The sequence below is a fragment of the Podarcis raffonei genome, chromosome 2, assembly GCF_027172205.1.
Source record: "Podarcis raffonei isolate rPodRaf1 chromosome 2, rPodRaf1.pri, whole genome shotgun sequence".
Taxonomy (NCBI): Eukaryota; Metazoa; Chordata; class Lepidosauria; order Squamata; family Lacertidae; genus Podarcis; species Podarcis raffonei.
The window spans coordinates 71,644,830-71,661,478 of NC_070603.1; the positions used below are offsets into that span (position 1 = coordinate 71,644,830).

Consider the following 16,649-nt stretch of genomic DNA (forward strand, 5'->3'; position numbering starts at 1 on the left):
AGCAGCTTTGTCTGAGAGTTGTCTGTGGAGGCTATTATGTGCACAAAGAAATATCTATTAAAATACCATGTTGCCTTCTAATAAACCACGGTGACTAAAGAGCCAGCTAAACACTCTGCTTCCCGATTATCCTGATAGCCCTTCACTGTTACCATACTAGAGTCCATCTGCATGGCACTGCTTCTTTAAACTGTTTGAGTTGCTAGCCTTTTTGCATCAGCTCACTGAAATGTGACAAAATAATGTGGATTTGTCATTCACTGTCATTCCAGGGGCTGGGGGGTGGACTTGTGCAAAAGAGAAAGAGGTGTTTAAAAGGACAGGGGGAGGTGGCGTGGTGTGATGGAGTGGTTAATAATGTAAGCTGTGGACCAGGAAGTTGCTTGTTCAAATCCAACTTTAGCCATAGATATATGACTCAAAAGTAAGTCCTATTTAATTCATTGAGCTGTACTAGAGGGGCAACCCAGTCAAATGGGCAGCATATAAACACTACTACTACTACTACTACTACTATTACTACTACTACTACTACTACTACTACTATTACGATTGCAGCCTTGGTGTTTTAGCCTCCATCCCTCTTCTGCAGTATAAGGGTAAAAATACCAACACATCTTGCAGGGCTGTTTTCGGGATTGCCCGGATAATGTATGTGAAGGCAATGAAATATAAAAATGCTAAGAGTTTTTGTTTAAATAACAGTGGGTGAGTGGGAAAGGTGATAGGAATCTCCTCTAATACCCAGTTCTCTTTCTGTCTCCCAGGCCCTGCAGAAGTTATTCACTGCACAAGTCATAAGGAAGCCAAAATGTGGAATTCTTAAGAGTCCTGTGCATGCCATCCCCACATCTGGTAGGGATTCTCTGAATTCTGCTGTGTTTGGCTTTTCTGCTCTGCATAGTCCAAGCTTACTGATAAATTCTGACCTTGAATCCCTTGAGACTCTTACCTCTTCATAATGCCACATCAAGGGTTTATCCTAATTTGGAACTCTTTATTATCCTCTCCCGGCGATTTGGAAACGGACGCGGACATCCTGTGCTCATTATTTCGAACAAGGGGCCTGATCAAGAACTAGCGTATATCACTCAGCATCCCATAGTGAAGCATCATCACTTCACAGGAGGCAGATCCTGAATCTGCGCTCTCTCTCTCTCTCTCTCTCTCTCTCTGTGTGTGTGTGTGTGTGTGTGTGTTTGTACAGTTTCCATGAATAAACTTGGTGAAAGATTAGTCTGCAGAAAGAGATAATGTATTGCAGAATAGAGCACATACTAGCTTGGTGTCTGGCTGTGGCCAAGTTCAAACAAAGGTATGCATCATTATTTTGTCATATACTGTCATATACCCAAGGCACTGTAAAGCGCATTATGAAGCAGACGGATGTAAACTTCTGTAAGCCGGAGGTGAGCAGGTGGCAGGAATGGGAGTCCTTGAGGTTCTCTTCCAGGTTCTCCCCACCTGCAGGCATGTGTCAAAATTGGCAAGTGTGGTTCCGTGGAACATTACCTGGCATCTGAATTACCATAATTGGGAATGCGTTTTCCCTTTTGTAAGATAAATTAGGATAATTAGTGTTAATTTATAAGGTGAATGGGGATGTTCATTTTCATCTGAAGAGATCAATTGTGAAATGTTGTACCCTATTCAAATGAATGAAAATTGCACTCCTGGAAACTGTGGGAGTGAAAAAAGACTGAATTCTGGACACTGAGACAGTTGCATCACATAAGTGTCTCTTTTTTTTAAGAAAGACTATTTTTATTAAAGATTGAAAGGCAAAGAAAAAACAATATACAGGAGTCAACATCAAATATCAAGCATTTTAAACATGAAAACTAAAAGAAAGAAAAAGAAGAAAAGAAAAAGACTTCCAATTCTGAATCTATCAGCTTTAAAAACGTATGCAAAACTCCTACTCCATAAGTGTCACATACCGGTAATTGTCAATGGCATAATATATTTCACACACACACACACACACACGCACACACACACACACACATCATGTCAAGATAGCACTCATGAGTTGTTCAAAGTGCATTATCTAATTGTAATCCTTACAACAACCTTATAAGGTTATTATTATCCTTGATATTGCAGTTGGGGAGTGGGGCTGAGCCTCAGAGAGAGTGACTTGCCTAAATTACAGCCCCAATGCACATGGTATGAGGGCACATGATACAGCCACCTGACTGAAGGTAAGCTGGTCAGGGTCTGATTAGGCCTGGATGGGAGGCTGTCTGGGAACCTCATGTTTGCTGCCTTGAATTTGAAGAATGAAATAAAGCCTGGCTATAACTGCTTGTAATGAACAAACAAACAAACAAATAAATAAATAAATAGTGAGTTTATGACAGAGGCAAGATTTGAATGAGGACATATGTGGCTGATAGCTCAGTCTCAAGCAGACCAGTCCAAACCCTTGCAATCCACCACACTGAAAGAAGTTGGGGTGAAATGCCCCTCCACCCACCCAGTGGCGTAGCGTGGGGGGTGCCAGGGGTGCCGGCCGCACCGGGCGCAACATCTGGGGGGGCGCGAGTCCAGAGGGAAGGGACCAGTTCCTTCCTCCGCCGGGCTCCCCGCCGCCAACGCCAGCCTTGCGCCCTAGCGCGCGCGCGCCCCCCGCCGCCGCTGCGCTGCACTCACTGCTCACAGGAGGAGCATACGCTGCAGCAGCGCCGCCGCCGCCACCGACGCCTGGCCGGGCACGGGCAGCCTCCGCACCCCGCCGCCGCCATCCCCTCGGCCCAGCCACAGGGCGGCTGCTTCTGCCGACTGGGAGGGAGGAGAGCTCTGAGGGGCCTCGCTGCGCCCTGCGCTCCCCAAAACCCTCCGAGAGGAAGCCGGCGGGCGGGCGAGGGTCTCCCGGCGGAAGGGGGCGCCGCTGGCTCCGGCTCTCAGCGCAAGTCTCAACGGGGGTGGGGTGGGGGGCCGGACCCGGCCCGGAGGAGAGGCGCTCGCCAAGCCCGGATCTGGAGCGCCTCGGAGCGCGGGCTCCACCTACAGCCCAAGGAGAGGAGGGGGCGGGGAGGCGCCCGAGGGGAGGGGGCTTCGGCTGCCTCGGCCCGCGGGGGCTCCGCAAATAATAAATTTAATAAATTCCTGCTGAGCCTTTGGGGGGGGGTCCTTGGCTCCTTCCCTCGCCCCCAGCCCCAGTGGCGTAGCGTGGGAGAGGGTGCAGGGGGGGCCGGCCGCACCGGCCACAACATCTGGGGGAGGGGGCGCTCGCACTCGAGTGCTAAAATCCACGGGTTAGGGGGCGCAAATTACTTGCCTTGCCCCGGGTGCTGACAACCCACGCTACGCCACTGCACCCACCTCTGCTTTCTGCTGCTGCGGATAGAGGCTTTGCCATCATGGAGGTCCCTGCTGGGACAGCTGAAATCTATGCACTCCACTGTTTTTGACCTTCCTGAAAGCACAGTATATGAGAATTAACTGCACACCGTACTGTAAGTTATAATAACATGAACAGAACTGAAGGAGGAGGACTTTTAAGTTTGTCCATGGATTTCTGTGGGATGGAGGACGAATAACAATTTCACAAAGAACTTTTTCTCCTGATCTCATTTTTGTTTGGCCTCTTTAATTGTTCACAAATGAGTTCTGGCTTACGGCTGAATAATTAAACCCTACTCGTGCGGACCCCATGTAAGAGGCTGGGAGTCGTTCAGAAAATGTGTTTTCTATTCAGCTGAAAATGCAGAGATGCTGAAAATCTTGTCTGTGCTGGATTAGAAGAGGAAATGTGTGTGTGTGCGCACATGTGTGTGTGCGCAAATGTGCTTACACGCACGCACACGCATTGTATCATGCTTAATGTTGCAGAACAAACTCTGCCAAAACGTTTCTCATTTAAAAGCCAGCAGGGGGAAACTGATATTTGAAATACAGATCAATCTGAGAACAATTTCTAATTCTAGATAGTGTCTTTTTAATACATATATATATATATATATATATATATATATACACACACACACACACACACACACATATATATATATATATATATATATATATATATATATATGTATGTATCGTTGAAATTGAGTATTTTGCTTGAGAATGCTCATTTAAGCAAAAATATTAATCAAGGTGGAAACGTGAGAGTGAAGATTGGGAGTGGATTGGAGAGAAGAGTTGATCGGATGGAGATGAGCATTTTCTTATTAGGGAGGAGTTAGAGGAGGAGGTGGAGGAGAGGAATAATGTGTGCAAATGCCAAGCACCTATCTAGGGGAGTGACAAAAGATGGCACCTTCCCCCATTCCATGTACACAAGCTGACCAGGCTGGCAGCTCAATCTTACTTTGATGCTAATGATGGGGCAGCATATTCCACTGCACCTGGTGGCAGCAGGCTAACTAAAGGAGCTCAAGGTAAACCACACTGCATGCACAGCTCTGTCAATTCCCCTTCCCTCAGCATCTGCTACCTCATGGTAGGGCCGGCCCTATCTAACTAGCTTTGTGTTAGGCCAAAAACGTCAGGGATGGCTTAACCACCCACACCCCTTGGCACATCTTGATATTTCATAAACTGAATGTAAGCTACTACACACAGAGATGTTCCTTTTCATTAAACAACAGCAGTGAAAGATTGGCAGCACCAATGAGATCAGCTTCCAAACATCCTAGGACAGGTGGAGGTGCCTCAATAGGGCAGGTTCTACTAGCTTCACTCTATAGCCTTGTTAGATTCCTCCTCCTCCCTCCTATACCTCCCCCTACTGATCATGAAACCATTGGGCTCCCACCACCATCACCCCATGCTGCATGGGAGCTGCAGTGAAGCAAGTGGTACCTGCCCCATTGTTGCACCTCCTCCTATCCTAGGTTGTTTGCACATTCTGCAGTTACCATTTTTGACTAGCCCAAAACCTGATAATTATGTGATTGGAGGTGTGAAAACTACACTACTGTCATGGTGGGATCATTATCTTCTGAAAGTGCAGATACTCACCATACCACAGACCCCTGCCGTTGGTGTCAGCTGTTTCATTGCCAGGTTACAGCAGAAACAAATCCACCCTACAAAAATCTACAGAAGTCTCTGGGTGTGCAAATATTTTCTATTCACCCTCAGCATTTTCAGCAGCAGTTGCCAACTGGCTGTAGCAGCTAATAACTGACTCACATTGGTGGCTTAGGTGTGATAGAAGCTCAATATTTGTCGCTTGTATAATCAGTCTCTCCTTGAATAGGTGAATGTTGAAGCAGGCGTGTCACGGGGGAGCATTGCTGAGAGACTAATGTTTATTGCCCAGCCCAAGTCAATTGACATGGACTGGGGTTATGAAAGGTCAGTGACCGATCCTATGACAGTTCTGAGAGATGGTACTCTGGGGGTGTCTGGTGATGTTTATGAGATAAAGGAGGGCGTTGTGGTGATATTCCCCATGCCTCACATGGGTCTTTAAGTCCAGGCCTCCCGTCTGCTCTGTATCTGAGAGATCCTGCTCCATTCTCTTGCAGCCAAGAAGGCCCACTCATTCCTCAAAAGCACTTGAGGACAGGAAGAGCCCGGGAAGATTAACACGGCTGAGCATTTGCCTTTGGTAATAAGAAGCTTAAATAAAAATCTACACACTGCTGCTGACCTCTGACCGCCAAGAGTGCTTTGCAGAAACTTTATTACCTTCTTATGAAATGAACACAAATGTGTCTTTAATTCCTTCCTGGAGCCCCTGTGAACTGTGCGGCTCAGGCAAAGGTAGCCTGGGACTTGTTAGGGAAGAATTTATGTGACATCACACAGTGCTGGAGGGGGAGGATGGTTTAATCATTTTTAATTACATCCCATTGGAGCTTCGCTGGGGCTTTTGAACAAGATCACTCCTTAGGCCTCCCCAGTCTCTCTGTCACTCACGGTTCTTCACTGGGGGCTCAGCTTGTGTGTTAGCCATGAGACAGTGTTCATAAAGAAATTCATTACCGCCTTCTCCATGCTAACGAGCTGTGGCACAGGGGTTGTAAGGGAGAGCCGCACAGATTTATCTTTTATGGGCCTACTTAGCCTTGGGACACCTTAGGAAGCTCCAACAGACTTATCTTCTCCTTGTCCAGTTCTTTACATACCAGTGGCAGGGCTGGAGGTGGTTGATATTTCTAAGAAGCCACACATCCCTCTGCTATGGACTCCAAGGGCTCCCACACATACACTGCCTGAAAGAGGGTTGACCAGAACCATAGAGCAGAAGGCTCATGCTAGACTAGCCTTTCCAAACCTGGTGCCTTTCAGATGTTGTTGGACTACAACTCCCATCAGCCCCAGCCAACTTGATCTAGACAAGAAGCTTGTCACATGATTGGACTGTTCAGACGGCTGGCGGAGAAACCCATGATGGAATTTGTGACATGTAAAAAAACAAACCCCTCCTCCCTGCACATAAGAAAACTAAATGTCAGCTTAAGAGAGAATATTATGAAAATGATATACAGGTGGTACATGACACCAGTCAAGCTTGCAAAAATATATAATTTGCCCGATAACATATGTTGGAAATGTAAAGAAAATGAAGGTACATTCTTTCACCTTTGGTGGACGTGCCCAAAGATTAAGGCTTTCTGGGAGATGATCTATAATGAAATGAAAAAGGTATTTAAATATACCTTCCTGAAGAAACCAGAGGCCTTTCTCCTGGGCATAGTCGGCCAATTGGTGTCAAAGAAGGATAGAACTTTCTTCATGTATGCAACAACAGCAGCAAGAATACTTATTGCAAAGTATTGGAAGACACAAGAGTTACCCACCCTGGAAGAGTGGCAGATGAAGGTGATGGACTATATGGAATTGGCGGAAATGACTGGCAGAATCCGAGACCTGGGAGAAGAGTTGGTGGAAGAAGATTGGAAGAAATTTAAAGACTATCTGCAGAAACACTGTAAAATTAATGAATGTTAAAATGATGTTGGATTGAAAATAAGTGGCATTAGCAACAAAGTTAATAAGAATATGCAAAAATGAATTGATAATGGATGAAAATATAGAGTTATAATATGTTAAGATACAGAGTTAAGATTTACGAAAGAGGGTAAGGATTTGCTGACTTGATTATTTAAATGGGAATACAAAAAGGGGAGGTGTGAGGAGGTCAAGGAAACAAGCTAATGAGTTTAAAGTTACAAAAAACGGATTTGTTTTTAATTCTTTTTTATCTACTCATTTTTTGTATTTTGTATTTTTACTTTCTTTTTTCTTTTTTATGTATTTTTGTATGTTTTTTTATTTTTTTCTTTCCATATGTCTTCTTTGTATTTTGTAAACCTATGTTTTTGTAAAATCTCAATAAATATTTTATATATATAAAAAAAGAAAACTAAATGTCAGGAACAAAGAGTTGCATTCTTGTCTAGTCTTCAGACTTACATATTAGTTTTTTATGTGCATGGGTGCTATTTTTCATGAGTGATCATTCAGTCTTGCAGTGCCTTATCTACACACTGAAGCAGTGCAGTCTTGGCACAGTTTTAGTTGGTCACCAGTTAAATATGTCCCATTGCAAAAGCTATGTTGCTGCCATTGAAATATTTACAAGTTAGAGGCGCCTTCTGAGTAGTGCCTATGATATTAGAAGTGCCGCTAATATCATAGGCACTACTCAGCAGGTGTACCAAACCAGCCTTACCAAATCTGATGCCCTCCAAATAGTTTGGATTGTAGCTCTGGTAATTTATTGCCCATCCTGATTACCGCTTATGGGATTTGTCATAAAAAACATCTGGAGGGCACCAGGTTGGAGAAGGCTGCTCTATGGTTTAGCGTTACATGCATGAGACTCTGGTATGCCTTGAAGAGGTCAGAAGCTATTTTGCTTTCACTTTCAGCTAACTGTGTTTCCTTGTTATGTCCAAACCCGGACAAACTGTGTTTAGCCTTAGCTATAATTATGAAAGGGGAAACGGGTGGTGCTGTGGGTAAAAGCCTCAGCGCCTAGGGCTTGCCGATCGAAAGGTCGGTGGTTCGAATCCCCGCGGCGGGGTGCGCTCCCGTTGTTCGGTCCCAGCGCCTGCCAACCTAGCAGTTCGAAAGCACTCCCGGGTGCAAGTAGATAAATAGGGACCGCTTACTAGCGGGAAGGTAAACGGCGTTTCCGTGTGCGGCTCTGGCTCACCAGAGCAGCGATGTCACACTGGCCACGTGACCCGGAAGTGTCTCCGGACAGCGCTGGCCCCCGGCCTCTTGAGTGAGATGGGCGCACTACCCTAGAGTTTGTCAAGACTGGCCCGTACGGGCAGGGGTACCTTTACCTTTATAATTATGAAAACAGGCCAACATCAGACTGTGTCTTTCAATCCTGACTTGTTTCCTAAAACCATAGTTGAAATGTATGCTTCTAATCTCCTTGCAGTGATGCCAGAGATCTGAGGAGTGAGCATACTCACTCAAGGTTTGCTCAAGCTCATTCCCAGAGTGCTATAACTATGGTTTAGAGTTATGCCCAAATCAGCCTATGTCTTTCTCTTAGCAGTGCCTCATTTAGAAGTCTGCTTTGTGATATGGGTTAGTCCATTCCATTGTCACATATGGGATTAGGGAAGCAGCTTCCGGAGTAGGTAAAAAGTGAGTACACTTTCTATCCTCCCCTTCCTTCCCTCCCTCCCTTCCTTCCCTGAGTTGGTACCATTATCGATTTGCTACTGCTAGAGCACGACAACTACGGGCATAACACTAAGGAGGAAAGTCATCCCATTTCTCTACAAAAATAATCATCTGTACAATAGTCTATGTAATCCCTGGATTACTTTGAATAAGTCACTCAATATTGTGCCTCAGTTCCTGCCTGGAGAAGGGGGCTAACAGCACTGCAAGATTTATGAGGGTGGCTATTATAGACTGGCAGGTGCTGTTTTACTGCAAGAAGATGAAATCTGTAGAACGTTAAGAAATGTACAGAATGCTTTTTTATGGTTGTCAACTTTCTACCTAAAGAGATCCTCTTTTAAATGAAATATTCCAGTTAAAAATAAAACACAAAAACCCCACTTGCTCAGATCTTTAATACGCTGTTTATTCAGCCCTCTTAAATATACGTAATGTGATTCTAATTCACTTAATGCTTATGATTTAAAGTGTGTTCGTTTTGGTTTTTCCATAAAAGTCCCATAAAATCATTCACTGAGGAGAAAGGATTTCATTTGCCCATAAACATGAGGTTTATATTTTCTGGCAGTAAGGGAATTCCTATTGTCTCTTCAAAGATCTCTGCACTTGAGAAAACCCTTTCTCATACATGGAAGAATAAAATGTATGATTAATTTCAAGTTCATAATGTCTTGAGTCCGCAGAGGCTGGTCTATTGGGGCAACCATTGCTCAGCACTACCAAGTGAATTAGCCAGCATTTTTTTTCTAAAAAAAAGTTATCTGCAAAAATCTCAAAGCCAAAATTTTCCAGTCCTACATACCCTTCCACAATCCATTTATTTCAATGTAGAGAAAGGTCTTGGATACTTTTCAGTCAATCTCCCATTCACTGGCCAATCAGCTCTCTGCACCACTTAGCCAATCTCAATTCAAAAGTAGTGTTATGGTGCTCGCTTCAGCAGCACATATACCAAAAGTAGTGTTATGGCCAAGATTCCTGCTCCATGATTGCAGTCATGGGATTGTTGTCTTTCACACGACGGTGTATGTTTTGACTCCACAGAGTGGGAAGTGATGGAGACAGGATGTTTGTGTTACTGTGTTCCGTGAAGTGGGACTATTGTCCTTTGTTTTTTGTCTTTGCTATCTGATGCTAGAGAGAGAGGGAGCCATGTTGCAGTGTTCCGTGTGTGTTTATATGTAAATAAAGTAAATTAGCCAAAATGCTGAGTTGCTGAGGTCTGTTACGCAAGCTGCGAAGACTCTGCGGATCCCTAAGTGTGCCGATGTCTGTTGGCATCGGTCGCTGTGATGTTCGGGCAGAAGAAAGCTTTTGAAGCTCCCGAACGATCAACCAGGAGGGAGGGAACATGCCAGTTGGGCATATGTCTCCGTCAGGGTCCTACTTGAGAGTAGGACAAGCTCCTGACAGGTCCCACCCATCTGTCTCCAGGTGGAAAAAAACCCCAATGTTATACTTTACTAGGCCCTAGTTGTGCAGTTTCTCCCTGTTTCTTCCTTTCATTCTCTCGAACCAGCTAGCATATAGTGAAAGTTAACAAGGCTGACTTTGAGTAGACCATGACATGCTCAGAGCTGTTCCTTCAAGAATTTTTGGGCCAACAGAAGAGAGTGGTTGCTAGTTTGAGCTTGGTTTTTTAATTAGTATTTGGTAGGAGAGAGAGAGAGAGAACAGTGGAAAGCGTGAGGGTCTATAATAAACATGCATGCACTTTTAACTTCTTAAACTATTTGCATGTTTGTGTGTGCCCGTGGGCTTTTAACATAACAAGAGTGAGGTAGTTCCCCCCACCATGAACTCAAAATTCACCCCCAGAATTGTCCTTTCTGTTCTAGTTGGTGTAGCCTTTATGGATAGGAGTGCAGCTCCTGAAATGCTGACATTATTAACAAAGTTAATTCCTATAAATTCCTATAAAGTCTAATTGTTATCAATACAAGGTACCTTTTCCTTATGGTCACCAATCTAGGCAATACATGTTACTATACATCATTTCATATCTGTAATAATTGTAATAATTTTGGCATATACCCTTTGACACAACTTTGTTAATATATTCAGAAACATTTATCTGAGTGTTTATTGTTGTTTTGTTTTTTTAATTTTATGTCATTGTTGCATGTCATATGCTCTAATGTAAACAAAGATATATCTCAGTGCAACCACGTTAAACAGTCTCAAGATAAAAATGTATAGAAACTATGTTACCAAAAATAAATGTATCTGGTGAGCAGGAGGAGTATGAAAAATAAATCCCAAAGCAAAGAGGACAATATGAGGCAGTTTCACCCCCCCTCAGTTGTTTTCCTTTGACTGCTTATTAATACATAAGGCATCCTGAAGTGTAAGAAGTAGAGTCACACTCAATGTATAGCAGTACAGGCAGAACTGCATCTGCACCAAAAACAAGAGGGAGGAAGAAAGGGATAAAACATCTGTTTTGTGTTAGCAGAACCGCTTGTGTTCTTTGTTCCAGATGATCATGCTGATACGCCATACTTTGGGGTGCTACAGAGAAATCCGTTGTGCCACTCCTCTTATTAGAATCACTTTGACAACTACTAGCAAAGTGTGCCCAGACTCTTGTTATATTTCAATTCATGATATCCTTGTCCCTTGCTTTCCTGGTCTTTGTCTTCATAACTTCATACATCCTTCCAAAATTTCAGATTTGGCTTCATTTTCTTTTAAAAGTCATGTTGAGTTTGTGCAGTTGCATCTGTGTTCTGCGTACCTACATGCTCCCTAATAAATTAGGCAGGGGGGAATTGGCCGAAGGAAGGAGCAGCTGTAAGATGAGACAGTGAGGTAGCTGAATTCTAGAATCCTGAAGCAGATAAAACATATTAGATGAGTTTTGCCTATGTGTGTGTGGCAGATGGACGGACTGGTGCAAATTCACCAAATCACAACAAAAGAAAGGGCTCTGATAATGGAGGAGGAATGAGGGTGGACAGTAGCTTTGAACAGGGATCTAGTCCCAGAAGAATCGTAGTCAAGTTTCTTCCTTTTTTATGAGAAGCAAGCTTTTTAGCCCACTAGAGCCAATCGTGCACTGTGACACCAACATCAGCCAGCCCTCAGCCAAACCCTGCCTTCTTACTTACAACCAGCCAAGAGGGTGGCAATGGCTGTTGAGCATTCTCCTCCTTACTCACAGGGTTGCCTTTGTAGAACCCAACAGGAAGGAGGAAGCCAATGAAAGCAGAGTTAGTCAGCTCTGCCTGTCAATGCTCTTGGCCTCCCTGCCTTCCACTTTACCAGTCCTACTAGGGCAGGTTTCCATCTTCAGGTAGAACAGGACTGCATCAGCTTATTGTATGCTCATCAGTAGTGAATTGCATATGAAGTTCCCCATCTCAATGAATGGGGAGGATTATATGAACTTCCCATCAGAAACAAGCAGACGGCAAGGCTATGTACCCATTGGAGGCTTAAAACACAGTAAGGTTGTTTCTTGCATTGCATTTCAAGTTGCATTTGCATTTGCAAAGAGAGGGTGGGGATGTCTTCACCTGGTGCGTGGCACCTGTTTGGTTTCCCCGTGCCTGCAGTGCCCCCAATTCCTAAAGCTGTCATCTGCCCATGGGCAATGGCTGTCTCAAATGTACTCACCTCAGCTTAACTCCAAAGTGAAGGTGGCTTACAGTTTGAGGGGAAACGTAGCGAGCAGCAGTGTTTCTCAAGAAACTACAGTACAGGATAGATATGGCTTGTATCCAACATCATGTGTAAGTGGCTTCAAACACAAGCAGTAAGAGTGTGTTGGAGCCATACTCAATGGCAATGTGTACACCTAGTCACAGTTTTTCAGGTGTGGGAATTCTGGGAGTATCTTCCTATAAGAAGAAAACAAAGCAAATTCACTGATGCAATAACTAAAGTCTTAACGAGTGAAAAACCACAATTTCTGAGTATCATATGAATTGAATTATAGCCTATTAAGCACACAAGCTGGGGCTGGGGGCTAGATGCATTCGCACCCTTTTACACCTTTCCCTCCTCTTTTTTGTTTTGTTTTGTTTCTGTAGAGTGTTGTGATGACCCTCAGCATTCAGCACTTTTAGCTTTTGCTAAATGAAGAGGCTAAGAAGTCATCTTTTTGTTCAGCTACCTGACAATAGATTTTCACCGACTACTACTTCCGTCTTTTAGGATGACTAAGCTTTCTTCTTTGACTGTGAGAGATGTGGGCCATAACGTTACAATGATTAATTGTTTCCGAGGCCCACCTCCTATGACAATATTAGACAGTCTGAAAGCAGGCCTAGAGAGAGGGCCCAGGCTGGGTGGCCAGTTCCTTTCCTGCCTGAGTGGGAGCAATAAAGCCCTTTATGTGGCAAAGGCACCTGGCACAAAGAGTGAGGCTATGCCTGGCTTAGCCAACCATGTGGCCTTTTTTGGGGGGGGGAGGCAATCATAAGTAATGGGAATTTTGGGGCAGATAAACTCAGAGTCCAGGAAGAGAATCTACTGCCAAAGAAGGCAAAAACTGACAATTTTTTTGAGAAAAGTAATGGGAAACTACAGTAGAAAGCACCAGATAACAACCCCTTGGTGGTGATGTTGTATCACGTCTGTGGAAATCTTGTGCAAACAAATCAGGATCATTGCTCAATATGTGCTTCTTCTGGAAATGACCTTCCTTCACCTGGGAAGCATACAAAATATCCCCCATGACAAGTGATTGCAAGGGTGCCAGAAGGAAGGCAAGGGTGCCAGAAAGTAAGACTTCAATATTCTTCCACATGCTTTCCCCATGTTGTATTTTATTGTTGTCTACATTTGGACAACACAATAATAAAAACAAAAATATAACAAATGCTTCCCCATCTCGTTCTCATGCTGCCATTTGCAGTGAGGCGGTGGGAGGCTGTGGCAGGCAGAGGACACCAGACGGCAAAAATAAAGAACGAAAAATGATTGTTTCCACAACCCTAGAAGTTGTAGCTTGATGATTATTAGAAATTTCAGCTTGAATCTTTTGGTCATATTGCCAGCAGGCTTTGTTCACAGAGTAGCTTGGGAGGTCCAGGATGAATGGAAAAAAACACGAAGAGAGCCAAAACTAAACCCACATGGAGACTGGCTTTGCCCTTTATTCCAATTATGCATTCACTGCGATTTTAGACCTCTTTAGTGTCTTTCCATGGTCAGCAGGCCCACCCACCATCAGCATAGCTATCTTGTCTGAACTCAGCTTTTAGTGTATTCTCTATCATCCAGTGCGCTATTAACCTCAGGCAATCATTTGGAGGGCCTTTCTTCACTTGATACTGAAAGAAAGGAGAATAATTTTCTGTTTGCATCATACTGACAACTGGGTTCCCTAACTTTGAATGATGTCACCCTTCCTAAGGCATGTAAGGAAAGATGGGGCTCTGTGGAATCCATAGGAAAGAGCAGGATTCTCCATGTCCCACCTACACCTGGAACTATTCTACTTGGGTCTGTATCCTTGGGTACCTATCAAGATCAACACACTCTCCACAGAGCTTCCTGTTCCTCCTCCTCTTTGTTCTCACTGTCTGTTTGCCTTCCTGCTCTGTGCATGCAAACAGTGGCAAGAGGGAGGAGATGGCACAGGTTCCTTCATTTGCCATATTATTTTGTGGTTGTACAGATTAGGACCAAAAGGAGAGGGCAAGTGAATGCGCAGTGGGAAAGAAATGAGGAAGAGTTGTATTCACTCAAAGATGGGGTCAACACTGAGGTCTTGCTGAAGCTCAGTAAGAGCTGTTTGATAGTCGCATGGTCTCCCTAGGAGGTTGTGGACTTTCCTTTATTGGAGGTTTTTAAGTAAAGGTTAGGTGGCCACCTGTCATGGATACTTTTGTTGAGATTCCTGTATTGCAAAAGGTTGAACTAGATAACCCTTGGGGTCCCTTCCAACTCTACAATTCTATGATTTTTTTGTATGAGTTCCCCATAACCTGAATCTGAAACTGCAATGCTATGAGGTAGGAGCAGAACTACTGCAGAGCAGTGCCCCATTCTCCCAAACCATGCAACAGGTTCAGCCTTTGAGAGCTCTTTTATAAGAACAGAACAGAACAACAGACCCACTGGATCAGCCCAAAAACCCATCTCATACAGCATCCTGTTCTGACAGTGGCAAACCAGGTGCCTATGGCTCTCCTTTGCTGGAAATACTGAAGCAGAAGCTGGATGGCTGTGTCTCAGGGATGCTGTAGTTGTATCCTGCATTGCAGATTCTGCACTGAGCAGCAGGTTGGATTAGATTACCCTGGAGATCGCTTGCAACTCTATATAAATAGCACATGCTCTTTTCCTGTTGATACCTGTCTCCTTCCTTCCCCTCTGCCACCTTCCAGAATGTATTGAATTTTAGGATGCAAGCTTCTCAGGCGAACAGCTGCCTTCTTGTACTTTGACAAGTGGTGGGTCCATACATAATAAATAAAAGCAGGCTGTATCTTATGCACAGTAGACCCACTGACTAACTTAAGTCCATTGATTCCAGTGGATCTACTGAGTATGATTTAGTAAGCTACAAACCCAAAATAATGATGACGACAACAACAATAGGATCAATAGGCTCACACTCCCCCTGCATCTCTCCTCCTGATACAGATCATTTTCCAGGGAGGCCTAAGTATTTTCATCTTGGACTCTGGCTACAAGCCAGATTGAAATGGAACCTCCAAATCTGAAAGTTCCATTCAGTTATTGCAGCTAATAGCCATTTATAGACCGATGAACCAAGTAGCTTTCTGCTACATGCATTTGGGAATACAATGGACTACACAGGTAAAACACCGGGCTCAAAGAAAGAAAAGCTGAGATCCAATTGCACTTAGTCCAGCAAGTCCTCTTGAGTTTGCCAGGTATTGCTTTTAATCACTTGGGGGACACAGACGGCTGGTTAATAATGCCTCCTTTGGTGGTGCTCTCCATGTGGCACATTTCTTAGCTGATGTGGATATACTGAAAAGGTGCAGCCCTATCAGAGAGCAGGTGGGGGGCTGCATGTTCGTCTGCTCCCCATGTCAGACTTTTGCCTGCTCGCCTGCCTGCCCTGTGGGCCTTGCCCTTCAGCTGGAGGCTAGAGCTGAAAAACACTGCTGTGTGCCTACATCTGTAACATGGGGGATTAGCTTACCCTGATCCAATTGTTCAGCCTTTTTGCCCTCCCACTGCTTACATGGGGAGGGAAGCAACATCCCACCTGCTCCTTCCTTTATCCTCATTCCCTGCTGTCAGCTAAGCGGTGATTCTGTTTTGTGGGCTAGTTGCACTGGGTGGCTTGATGAAGTGATCAGAGGAACTCTTTCTCTGTTTGGGTGTAGAAGCAGGAGAACAAAGCCATCCCAGGGCCCCTTGTTTAGGCAGCAGCACAGCTGGCACTCATGCGGGGGGTTTTTTTGACAATGCAAGGAGGCAGGGGGAAAGCACAGCTTCGATTCACTAGCAAAGGGAACCAGCAGACTCACACAGCAGCAACAGCATGGCTTGTTCAGGAAGGGCTCTGCTCTTGCAAGGAAGGAGGCAGGTTTTTTGTGGAAACATGCAGAGAAAAGCTGGGGTCAGCAGCCAAAGACAGCCTGGATCCAGTGGCATCTGATTAATTTGACAGTGTAATCCCAGAGTGGTTTAACTGGCTGCTTACAGTTTTCAGTAGCATACCTGAAATCTGAATCTGGACCTGACAGAACAATTTTTGAAGCAAAATATCAATAATTGGAGAGGTGGGGGAGCAATGCTCAGGTCCCACACTATCATATATTTCTGTTGCTTTATCAGGATTTAAAGAGACAAGAGCCAAGTCTAAAACAAATTGACCCTATACACTGACTGTACATATATGTGCTTTATCAGTGTTTATCCCACATGGGAGGGGGTTTGGTGTTTCAGAAACATTTTCATGACCCATGAAATGTTTTCCCCACTTTTAGGACAGGTTTTCCCCACATCACTTTCAAAAAGTGGACAAAGGTATTTGTAAATGTGTGAGGTGAGAGAGCCAGACAGTTGACCAGCTGGGGCAGAAAGTAATCAGGGATACACAT

At 44.4% G+C, this 16,649-nt stretch overlaps 1 long non-coding RNA gene across 1 annotated transcript; it reads left to right on the forward strand.

Moving 5' to 3' along the window:
- The first annotated feature begins 328 nt into the window (after window positions 1–328).
- On the forward strand, window positions 329–5,574 carry LOC128409608 (uncharacterized). The gene is made up of 3 exons (XR_008329272.1): window positions 329–424; window positions 768–855; window positions 5,487–5,574. It is a non-coding gene; the product is annotated as an uncharacterized LOC128409608 (long non-coding RNA).
- The last annotated feature ends 11,075 nt before the right edge of the window (window positions 5,575–16,649 follow it).